At 58.2% G+C, this 11,066-nt stretch overlaps 1 protein-coding gene across 1 annotated transcript in view; it reads left to right on the forward strand.

Annotated features, from left to right (window-relative positions):
* ITGA11 (integrin subunit alpha 11) overlaps positions 1 to 11,066 on the forward strand; it is a 131,734-nt gene that overhangs the window by 5,822 nt on the left and 114,846 nt on the right. The window lies entirely within an intron of this gene.

An 11,066-nucleotide genomic window follows, 5' to 3' on the forward strand; every position in this document is an offset into this window, starting at 1 on the left:
TGGAGGAGAAGGGATTGCGGCGTGACCATCCCCCCTGGGGGGTGATTTCTCGCTTTCTGTCTCTATGTCTCTCTCTGTCTGTCTGGCGAGCGCACGCGCCCTATAGTGAAAAAACCTCTCCAAAAAAAAAAAAAAGAGAGAATTTTGCTTTAGGGCACATATGCTCACCAGAGAGACAGAAAGAAAGAGAGAAATCACACCCGGGGGGATGGCCACACTGCAATCCCTTCTCCTCACTTCTCCTTTTTGGATTTTGGGCATGCACACACATGCACCCAGCGTGAGTTTCAAGCCTCTAGGTATGGGGCTCGAACCGCAGTCGATAATGAGGGAGTCCAGTGACATAACCATTACGCCACCTGCTGGTCCTGTCCCAAGCGGCTGCTCTTAACCCATGCTCTGAGGGGGCAGGAAGTCCATAGACCCCAGTGAAGGAGCTGTCTGGGAGACTGAGCTCTGCATCCGAACAGCCACCCTGCCCATGGCATCCCAGCCAGGGCCACTTCCTCCTGCAGATTCGACTCCTCCACACAAGACAGGGACCTAGGAAGGGGGTCTTCCCAAGGAGCATCCGTACCTGTGACAGCCTCTCTTCCATGCTGGTTCCCGGCTCAGGGCCAGCGAGGGCCCTATGTCCCACTCAGGGCCCGGTACCCCGGGACACTTGGCTGCCCAGGGCTCCTGCTCCTGCCCTCCTGGGGTCCAGGCTGGAGTCCTCTCCTCCCCGCCCACCCCCACTCGCAGTCCCCTGATCAAAACCTTCCTGCCGGCCAGTGTGGGCAATGACACCTGACACGTCGAGCCCAGGGGGACACCCACTGTCACTGGGCTGTGCCTTGAAGATGCAGGAATAAAGGGCCATGGTAGGTTTGGGGCACCAGAGCCAGCCGCCGGCCAGCTGCAGGTGAGGCGGGGGCCCTGTCTGCGAGGCCCAGCCACTCAACCCACTCCGTCCCGGCAGCATCCCTCCCCAGGCCTCGTGCCATACGTGAGGGCCCAGCTGTGGTCGGGTGACGCTGCTCTAACTGGGCAGAGGTTTCACCACGTGGCATGTGGGCGAGTTAGGCAGGTTGCCATAGCAACCACTCCAGGATTCCAAACAGGATGACACAGAGAAGGGGTTCCTGCCTCCTCAGCTGGGGCTGACGGCTTTCTTCCCCTCAGCATCGTCCGCTGGGCCGGATCGCCAGAAACCCTGACCCCGCAGATTTCCAGGGCTCCTTCCTTCCTGCAGCTTAGAGGACCCGGCCTCAGGAGGGCCACGGGGAAATCATCAGATGGGCAAGTGGGTGCTGTAAGGAGCACCCCGTGTGGATGGGCCAGATGAGGCCAGAGGCCCTCCCAGGCTGACACGTCCGTTAGACGGAGGGGACACTGAGGCTCCTAAAACTTCCTTGTCATTGTCCCAAGATTGCACGGAGACTCAAGGGCCAGGTCTTCTCCCCAAGGGTGGGGTTGGGGACCTCTTTTGCTACACTCATCAGGGAAACTCAGGAAGTAAGTAATGCTTCAGCCAAAGGAATGAAGCTGTGATGGTGGATTTTCTACATCAGTGGTGGTCCAAGGTCATTCAAGTTATTCTCTGTAGATTCTCTGTGTGCCCAGGCCCCAGTCCGGCCTACTCCTAGGCCCCGGCCACTGTCTCTCCACAAAGCAGTCCCCATTTCCTGTCCTCCGGAAACTGCTCTTTCCTGGCACACACAGCCCCTTGCCGCCAGTGACTAGAGGTGATCGAGTCCCCTGAATAATCTACAGACAGACGTCTTCTCCAAGGGCATTCGTCCCACTCACAGTGCAGGCGGGAGGGCCACATGACCTGCAGGACCCCATGCAAAATGAACATGCGAGGCCCCCTGTTTAAAAAGCATTTAGGGGGCCAGCAGGTGGCTTGGTGGCTAAGGTGCTGAACCCACACATAGCTGATCGCAGTTCAAGTCCCAGACCTGGAGTCATATCAGGTGCATGCACACATCCCCCAAACCCCAAAGGAGAATGGAGAAGGGACTGTGGTGTGGCCATGTCCAGGGGGTGAAGTCTCACTCCCCATCTCAGAACCGTGAGTCCCCGTCTCTCGGACTTGCCAGGGTGCCACATGATCAGAGGTCCCCGAGGCCCTCAAGGCAGTCTTGGGCAGTAAGTGAAGAAAGAACTCCCTTCTGAATTCTGCGGCTTAGACGTGCCCTCGCGGCCGTGGCCGGTGCCTTCAGAGCTGCTCTGGGGACACGCCTTCCTCCATGACCCAGTGCTGTCGTGAGCCCTCAGTCTGCGGGATCGGGGGCAGAGCTGTCTCTGTCTAGCTCGGAAACCCCAGAACCTGAGGTGCCTGGACCTCTGTGGGTGCTGAGAATGGGCTGGTGACATGGACAAGCCACCTCTGCCATCTGTAAAGGGGGTCGTGTTGTCCTCCTGGCCGAACGGCGACCCGTGGGAGAGCTCCGTGAACAGGGCTGTGTTCGTGCCCTGTGTGGTCACTGAGGGCCCCGTGTCCAGAAGGCTCCTGTGCCTGGTTTAAAGCTCTGCTGTGACCATCCAGAAATTCTGAACACTAGTTTTTTTCTTTTTAGGTTTTTGCCATAGTGTATGTGCACTCTCAGGGGGGAGAGAGACAGACAGACAGACAGACAGACAGTGAGTCAGAAAGTGAGAAATCACTTCCTGGGGGAATGGCCATACTGCAATCCCTTCTCCGTTCTTCCCCCCAGGATCTTGGGCATGACAGCACACACAACACACACAGTGCAATTTTCAAGCCGCCAGGCCTGAGACTTGAACCAGGGTTGGCCATATGGGAGTCTAGCAACATTAACATTACACCATCTGCTGGCCCCAATTGTTATTATTATTTAAGTTTGCTTTAAGGCACATGTGCTCACCAGAGAGAGATACACAGAGAGAAAGTGAGAAAGCAAGCCACCGGGTCTGGGACTCGAACCGCAGTCAGCCATGTAGTAGTCCAGCACTTTAACCACCACGCCACCTACTGGCTCCAGCTCCCCAATAATCCTAATGGGCAGCCAAGTTGGAGAATCACCCACATGATCTAAACCCAATGCTCAGCCAAGCAAAGGAGAACACACCATCCAGGGTGACTTGCCGGAGTCACACAGCAATCACCCGTGAGGCTCGGATCTCACCAGGGCCCACATTTGACCTCATTTCCTCTGGACCTGATCACTGTGCGGCCCTGAGCAGGGGACCAGGGCAGTCAAAGAGGACTGCAGGAAGATGAGGTGGCCGAGGACCCGGTCAGAGCCACCCCGAGGCAGGGACAGCACAGGGTGGGTGTGGGGTGGACAGCAGGCCAGCAGGAGGTCCCTGAGGGTCACCCCAGGCCTGCCATTCCACCGCTCTGGAGCTGCCATGAGGGCCAAGGTGAAAGCAGCCTGACTCGGGAGGGGCACTGGCTACGCCAAGCCCAGGCTGGGCGGGGAAGGAGAAAAAGGAGACCGGCCTAGGGCAGAGCAGAGGGCCCCAAGATGTCCCCGCTGTCCAGCCCAACTCCGGTTTTGTTGCCCTCCTCCTCTCATCCATCCAGACCTTTCTCAACAGCGGCCAAAGTGAGGCTAAAACACTGAGCTGTGTTGTTACTCCCCCCAAACCCTCAACGGCTCCCTATTGCCCTTAGGTGGAGTCCAGACTCTAACAGAGCTGACCTGGCCCTGAGTGGCCCTAGCCTGCACTCCGGACTCACCTCCAGCAGAGCCATGGACACCCTAGCGAGACAGACCGGCTCTCACACCCGCTCCTCACACCGGCTCTCTGGGACATCAGTCCTGTCACTGCTCGGGTCTGACTCTCCCCTTCCCCCCTTTCTCCTGGCTGCCTCCCACCTGTGCTTGGGCTCCATGTGGGTGCCACTTTCTCCTGAAAATCTCTACCGACCCCTGCAATTACTGCCTGGGGCTCCACTTGTGTGACCCCAAATACTCTCCCCCAGCTGCACACTGTCCAGGTCCCCTGCCCAGCTCCCCCACCGCAGCAGCGCAGGCAGGCGTCCGGGCACACAGGCCAGGGGCGGGGCGGCAGGTGCGTTAATACACGCCGAATGAACGCAGTGCCGTCTGTCCACTAGGTGGGGACATCCAGGCGGGGTCAGTGTCTTCCCTTTCCTTGCTCAGCGTCCTGGGAGGGCCTGGCACAGCAGTCTGGGAGCCAGGCCCTAGGCCGAGTGCTCTGTGGCTGAAAGACGAGAAGAGGTCACTCCTGCCTTTCAAGGGGCTCGTGGTGTAGTGGAGGGCGGCTTTCAGGTCAACAGCTACAGGGCGGACATGAGGACCGTGAGGAGTTACAAAGGACGGCGCGGCTGGAGAGGTGGGAGAGACCTCCCTTGTAAACGCAGGAGGAGCTGGATGGGCAGGGAGGGGTGCGTGGAGCCTGGGCAGGCCGCCTGCTGCCGGGTCGGCAGGTGGTGGACCAGGAGCCAGGTGATGGCAGGATGGAGCCGCGGGCTAGGGCCACTGAGAGAGGCCCCGAATGCCACCAAGACCTTTGGACTTAGCAGTGGCTTGAGCCCTTGAAGGTCGGTGAGGGAGGGGAGTGGCATGCCCTGACTGTTTGGAGCAGCTTCCTGAAAGGTCGGAGGTCAGAGGCCACAGGGCATGGCAGGGAGCAGGCAAGGTACCGGTTACTGCGGTCACCTGCGAGAGGACACCAGAGCCCGACGTACGGTGGCCAGATGGAAGAGGGGGCCTCCGGGGGTAGAACCAGGCAGGGTCGTGCCAGGACAGGACGTGTCCCGGGAGCCCTCGGGCGGCGCCCTGGCTGAGGAGGGCCAGGCGAGGTGGCTCTGGGCTCCTGGGGCAGGTGGATGTGAAGTGTGGCTGGGGGCCATCAGCTGTCCCCTAGACGTGCCTAGGTGGAGCGTGGGCCCGAGCCAGAGGGAGGGAGCGCCCTGCAGCTCGGAGCCCCTTCCAGGCCCAGAGCAGTGATTCATGCCCAACTTAAAGGGAACTCAGATCCTGCTTTTCAAAGCTTTTTGGAGCAGAAGAAACCAGCGGCGGGCCAGGCCTGACCACAAGCCAAACATCAGCTGTGGAATGTGCTTGCTGCTCACCGTGAGGCCAGCCAGAGGCAGAGGCTCGGCGAGAGGCCCTGCCTGCCGTCCTCGGTGCGTCCGGATTGTCGCCTGGACTGGCCCTGCTCTTCGCCGGCTCTGCCATGTGCTCCCCCGTGCCTGGCCCACGCCTCCTTGGGCGAGCACCCCCCCATCCCTGCTCACCCAGGGGACTAAGGCCAGTCTGGGGCTGCCGCAGGGACCCAGGGAAGCTCCATGGCCTGGGCCGAGGGCTGCCGAATTGCCTTCCCTACGTCTGCCCGTGTCCTTTGAGGCTCCCTGACCCCAGCCGGAGAGGGCCGCTACTGAGATGTAGGTCGTGTCCTGTCATGTGCCACTGTCCTCCGAACCTACAGGGCTCCCCTTTTCCTCCGAGTAAGAGGCCTCTTGCCTCCCAGCACCCCCGCCGTTTGGACCTCACCCTCATCTCAGACCCTCCTTGCTCTCTGCACTTCACCCCACGGCCTCCAGATTGTTCAGATAAACCAGTCACCCTGGGCTTTGCAGAAGGGGCTCTCTTCCCAGAGAGCCCATTCGGTCCCCTCAGGTCTTTACTCTCAGGCCTTCCCGGCATGCTGAGCTAACGCATCAGCCTCCCCCACGCAGACTCACTCCTGGGCCAGCCAGGGTTGTGGTGCTTAGGGGGCTGGAGCCCACATGGCCAGCTGCATGGTTCAAGTGCCAGACCCAGTGGTCTGAAAAACGTGGCTGACACGTGTGTGTGCATGCCCTAAGTCCTGAGAGGAGAAGGCATTTTGGTGGGACCGTCCTCCCGGGGGGCGCTTTCTCACTTTCCTTCTGTCTCTCTCTGGTGAGGGCACGCAGCTTATAGCAAATCAAAATGAAAACCAGAAACAAAGCAAAAAGCCTGTCACTCTTCCCAGCCCCAGTCTCTCTGAGGCACTGGGCGTTACCCAGTATTCCCGCCTGTTTTATTCATCCACGCCGCGCAGTGCCCGTCCCCACGGAACGCACCGATCGTGAGAGCGAGGGTTTGCATCTGAACGCGTATCCGCATGTCCTGGGCTTCGCAGCGGCGCCCGGCCAGAGCCCGCCAGGGAGAAACGGTTGCAGAAGAATCATGGTGAAAATCTGCCCCCAGCCAGTTGCCCGAAACCCCATAAACCAGTCAGCAGCCCTTTTGAGATCAGCCTTCCTGAAGATGCCGGTCTCCCAGATAGGCACAGGGCATGCCTGGTCCCGGCCTTCTCCTGGCCACTGTTTCCCAAGGCTTTCTTCCCGGACAAGCGGAGCCTGGTGGCCGCTGCGTGTCACTCACAGGTGGGCGGAGTAACAAGGTCGCTGAGGCAGGGAGGTGTCAGGGCCAGAGGGCTCAGAGAGGGGAGGAGGCCTCAGAGAGCGGCAGGTGGGTTCAGAGCGGGCAGCGCTGGCCAGCCCCGCTGACGCCAGGCTGGTTCGTCACTATCTGCTGTGGCTCCGAGAGGGCCCAGGAGACCCGAGAAAGGGCTGCGTGTTTACTCAGTGAGCTGCGCAACACCATGGGCTCCCAGGAAACGGGAGGTGGGGGACAGGGTCGTGATCCAGACACCAGGCGTGCTCGGCAGACTGTGGCCGTGTCCTTTACGGACCAGGACGGAGACACGAGTGCTCAGATGGCAGGGGCTGAACACAGGCCTTGGTTTATCGTCCCGGCCTTGGGAACTGCCGGACAGGACTCTGCCCTGCGGCTTGAGAGGCGGCGTGAAATCCATTGCACGGGGGGAACTGAGTCGGGGTCCACGCCGGGAGCGTGTTCCAGAGGAAGAGTGTGACGTCAGGCCAGTTCCTGTCCCTCCCTGGCTGTGTGGCAGTTATAATGCCTACCTTGTAGGATTATACAGAAACTCGGAAACAATCCCAGCAGCAAACAAAACGTCTGGCAAGGCCGAGGTGCTCAGTAACGCCCATGGCACAGCGCACAGACCTAGATGGTACTTAGTTAGCCCAGCCCCACCAGGTGGTAAGTCACACTGGGATTGGAGCCTGCAGCCTGGCAGTCATTAAAAAAAAAAATATTTATTTATTCATTGTGTTTTACCAGCCACCATGCCTGGGATTTGAACTGTGGATCCAGCACCTTAATCACCATGACACCCTCTGGACCCTAACAATTTTCTTTAAAGTAACTTTAAATCAACTGGATCTTTTTACTTAGTCTCATCCTAAGTAGTAATTGTGAAATTTAAGTTTGATTTGCTTGTAATTTCAAAATACCCATATTCACTCTTGTCTCATCTAAATTGTTCTCACCACTGGGTCATGAGGACACAGGGTTCCCCAGTCCCCCCAGTCCACACTGACCAGGAACTAAAGTCAGCGGGAGGTCGGGTTGGACCCAGGGACTTTTTATGAGACAGACTCAGACTCCACTCTGGGCCGTGGTTTCACAGCTGCCCGACTCTCTCTGCAGTTGGCCCGGGGCCCTGTGGAGGGCCATGGTGCCCTGGCACTCAGCAGCGAGAGTCCTAAGAAGCTGGCAGGTGTGCACAGCAGGCGTGGCCACATCCCCTCTGCCCAGCGCCTGGGGCCAGCCCCTTGCTGTCTCTGGCTGCGCTGTGTGGTTGGCAGCAGCCTCGCTGGACTGGGCCCCGCTGCTGAGGAGGCCCACTCCCTAAGGGAGATGGGGTTTTTATGGGGAGCCAGAGGGGGGTCCAAACCAGTCTGTCATCCCATAAAAGAAGAGGGAACCTCCAACCTCCTTCTCAATAAATGGCTTCAGGGGTCCAGTAGGTGGTGTGGTGGTTAAGGTGCTGGACGCCCACATGGTCAACTGTGGTTCAAGCCCCTGACCCAGTAGCCTCTGGGCACACGTGTGTGCATGCCCAAAATCCCGAGAGGAGAATTGAGGAAAAGGGATTGCAGTGTGGCCAGCCCCACCATGAGGAATCATTTCTCACGTTCTGTCTCTCTGTCTCTCCAGCAAGCACACACGCCCTATAGCAAAAATCTCTCTTTAAAAAAAAAAAAGTCTTCGGCGGATATAGGCTGAAGTGGAGAGTAATTTGCTGCTTTTCTCTGGCAGCTCCAAAAAGGCCTCCTCTTCCAGGAAGCCTGGACTACTTCCAATGCAATGGTCATATTTCCATGGTCTTCTTTATAGCATCTTAGCAGCAGCACCCCTGCTCTTTGCGGGGCTCTCTGGGTCCTCGAGCAGAGAGCACTGCTCACGTCCTTCCCTCCGACTTTCTCTCCCTCTGTGCAGCGCCGCGCCATCTTGCCCTCCCTCCAGCACACCCTCTCAGGGCCTCGACACTGCCGCAGGTGGTCTGCCAGCCAGTGCCCCCTCTTCTTCGGACCGGGATCTCCAGCATTCTGGGCAGAAAAGCTGCCGCACACTAACTCCTACCCAGGAGTTCACAGCTGGTGGGCGTTAGCCCTCCTCGCCCCGCCCCGCACAAAGGCCAGCCCTAATGTAGCCCACCCTGCCCAATCCGGGCCCACCCCAATGTGCAGGTGTGGAGACCAGGGCCTGGGCCAGAGCAGTCTCTCACAAACCCAAAGAACAAGCCCTGCGGTGCGGATGTGAACCCCTGCGCCAAGTTCAGGCCCTGATACTGACACTTCAGAGAGTCACACCCCCTTTCTAGCCGTCCACCCAATCATGTCTGGACTGAGCCTCTGCTCCTCAGTCTCCCAAAGCCCCGTGGGGAGGGCATGCACGTCCGTGAGCACTTCCTGGGCCGGAACCTCAGCCCTGGCTGTGACGCCAACGCTCCGCGAGAAAGACCTTGACAACAGGGCTCCAGTGCTAAACAGCTCCCTCCAGGACACAGAGGCAGGGTGTGGTTCTCCCTCCTAGGCACCGAGGGCCCTGACAGCCTGAACATCCCAGACGAGGGGCCACCTGGGCTTGCATCCCTCCAGTGACCGGGAGCTTACCACCACACACGGCAGTTTTTTGTTTTCTAGTGAAGGCAGACAGAGTCGCGAACCCTCAGCTTTCCTCAGGTGGCGGTGGGCGTTTTAGAGAGTTGCAGCGACGCAGAATTGAAGCTGAAAGGACATCTGCACAGCCCCCAGGGAACCACAACGGTCCCGCCGTCCAGCATCCTCATCCCCACCAAGCAGCCAGTGGCATCTGGTGGGTTCGTGTTGAGCTGTGTGACCAGAGCACTTTGGAGAGGAGTGTGGGTGTATCCACACCAGGGCGGGCGCTGCAGGCGGAGGAGGGCCGGGCCGCAGTTCCTTTTTTAGTTTGTATTCAAGAGCAGGGCAGACTGGACCAGACCAGCAGTTGTCCGGGTCCTCCTTGCTCTGCTTCCGCTCCTCCGAGGGAAAGCCTTACCGCAAATTGCACACCCTGGCCTTGCCCCGCTCCTGCCCTGTCCGCACACTCCCTGGGCTGGGGCCGCGCCAGGGTGTACAGGGCTCTTGATCCACACACCCACGACAACGGGGACAAGCTTAGGAGCTGGAAAACCAAAACCAAACTGCCTGAGCTCTTTGAGTTGGTTAGTGTGTCAGGAAAGGGAGGGTGCCTTGTCCATTTCAGCTCCCTTTGAAACATCTTGTGGCCAGGGCCGGAGTGGGCAGGGCTGCCACGTACAGCTCTCCAGGCTGTGCACTGCGTAACCCGCACCAACCGCCGTGTGAGCTGCGTAGTGCAGACTTGGGAGTGGAGGGGTAGGGTGGTAAAAGTGTGCTCAGACGGGCTTCTTTAAACCCAGCACAGGGGCCGGCCTGTGGTATGGTGGTTAAGGTAGCTGGATCCCACATGGCCAACCGCACAGTGCAAGTCCTGCACCCAGCGGCTTGAGAAACATACCAGGCACATGTGCATGTGTGCCCAAAATCTCTAAAGAAGGGAGAGACGGAGGAAAAGGGTTGAGGTATGGCCATGCCCCGTGGGGAATTCCTTCTCTCTTTTTCTCCCTCTGTCTCACTTCAGTGAGCACACACACCTCTAGCAAAAAATAAAAAATAAAAAATCCTGCACAGAAAGGTAAGGCATCTAGTCCATAGGTGCCTTTTACAGATAAGGAAACCAAAGCCAGGAAGAGGGGAGAAAACTGGTCCAAGATTGCAAAACAAGTTAGAAGCCATGCTGGGATTAGAACTAGAGCCGAGTCCAGTGTTCTAAGTCCCTCTCCTCCCTGAGGCTGAGTGTCTTACTCCCTTCAGCCCCTTGAGGGCAGATGAGTGTCTGTGAGGTCCAGCCCTTCTATTTTTCTCTTCTTTCTGAGCACATGGACATAGCGGTGGCAGGCATTGTTCTAGGTGATGACAATGACAGAGAGACACACAGATGCCAGCCCTTCCGGGGAGCGCTGGTAAACATTTAACAACAGATTGTGCCCTGGGGATGGGATGAAGAGAGTTGTTGTTTTCAGCATCTGCCAATTACCGTGGTGTAAATCCTCCCATCGTGGTCAATTTCAGGCTATCAGCACGCCGTCACTTAGTGGGAAGATTGCAGTAGGCTCTTGTGAGCAGGCTCCAGCACACACTGGCCCCTTGCCTTGGGGAACTCCCACTCCAGTGACAGAGAAGAGAGTGTCTAAGTAAGCAAACTGCCCTCAAACCACCTGCGATGATTTTTTTCTTTGTAAAGTTTTTTAAAGTGTATTTACTTCTCCTGAGAGAGAGACAGAGAGATAGGCAGCCCCGCTGTGGTCCTCATGAATCAATCCACTCCCAGGCCCAGCTGACCCAGGTCACAATCGCATAGGGTGGCCCCAGGATGAGAACCCAGGACCTTTTTGAACCCAGGACCTTCCCCATGCGGGTGCAGCTGTACCACCGCCTGACCTGTGATTAGTTTTCATTGTAAAAGAAATCAGTACGATGCCGTCAAAGAATGAGTTTTCCATAGCACAGGCAGACTTGTAGGAGGCCATGACATGAAAACTGGAGGCTGAGAAGGAGCCAGCTGAGCAAGGATCTTGGGGAAGAGCATCCCAGGCAAAGAGAACCGCACGTGCGGAGACCTCCAGGTGGGGTGAGCGTGCAGAGACCTCCAGGTGGGGAGAGCGTGCAGAGACCTCCAGGTGGGAAGCGCGTGCAGAGAACTCTA

This window comes from Tupaia chinensis, unplaced genomic scaffold (assembly GCF_000334495.1).
Source record: "Tupaia chinensis unplaced genomic scaffold, TupChi_1.0 Scaffold000377_2, whole genome shotgun sequence".
Taxonomy (NCBI): Eukaryota; Metazoa; Chordata; class Mammalia; order Scandentia; family Tupaiidae; genus Tupaia; species Tupaia belangeri.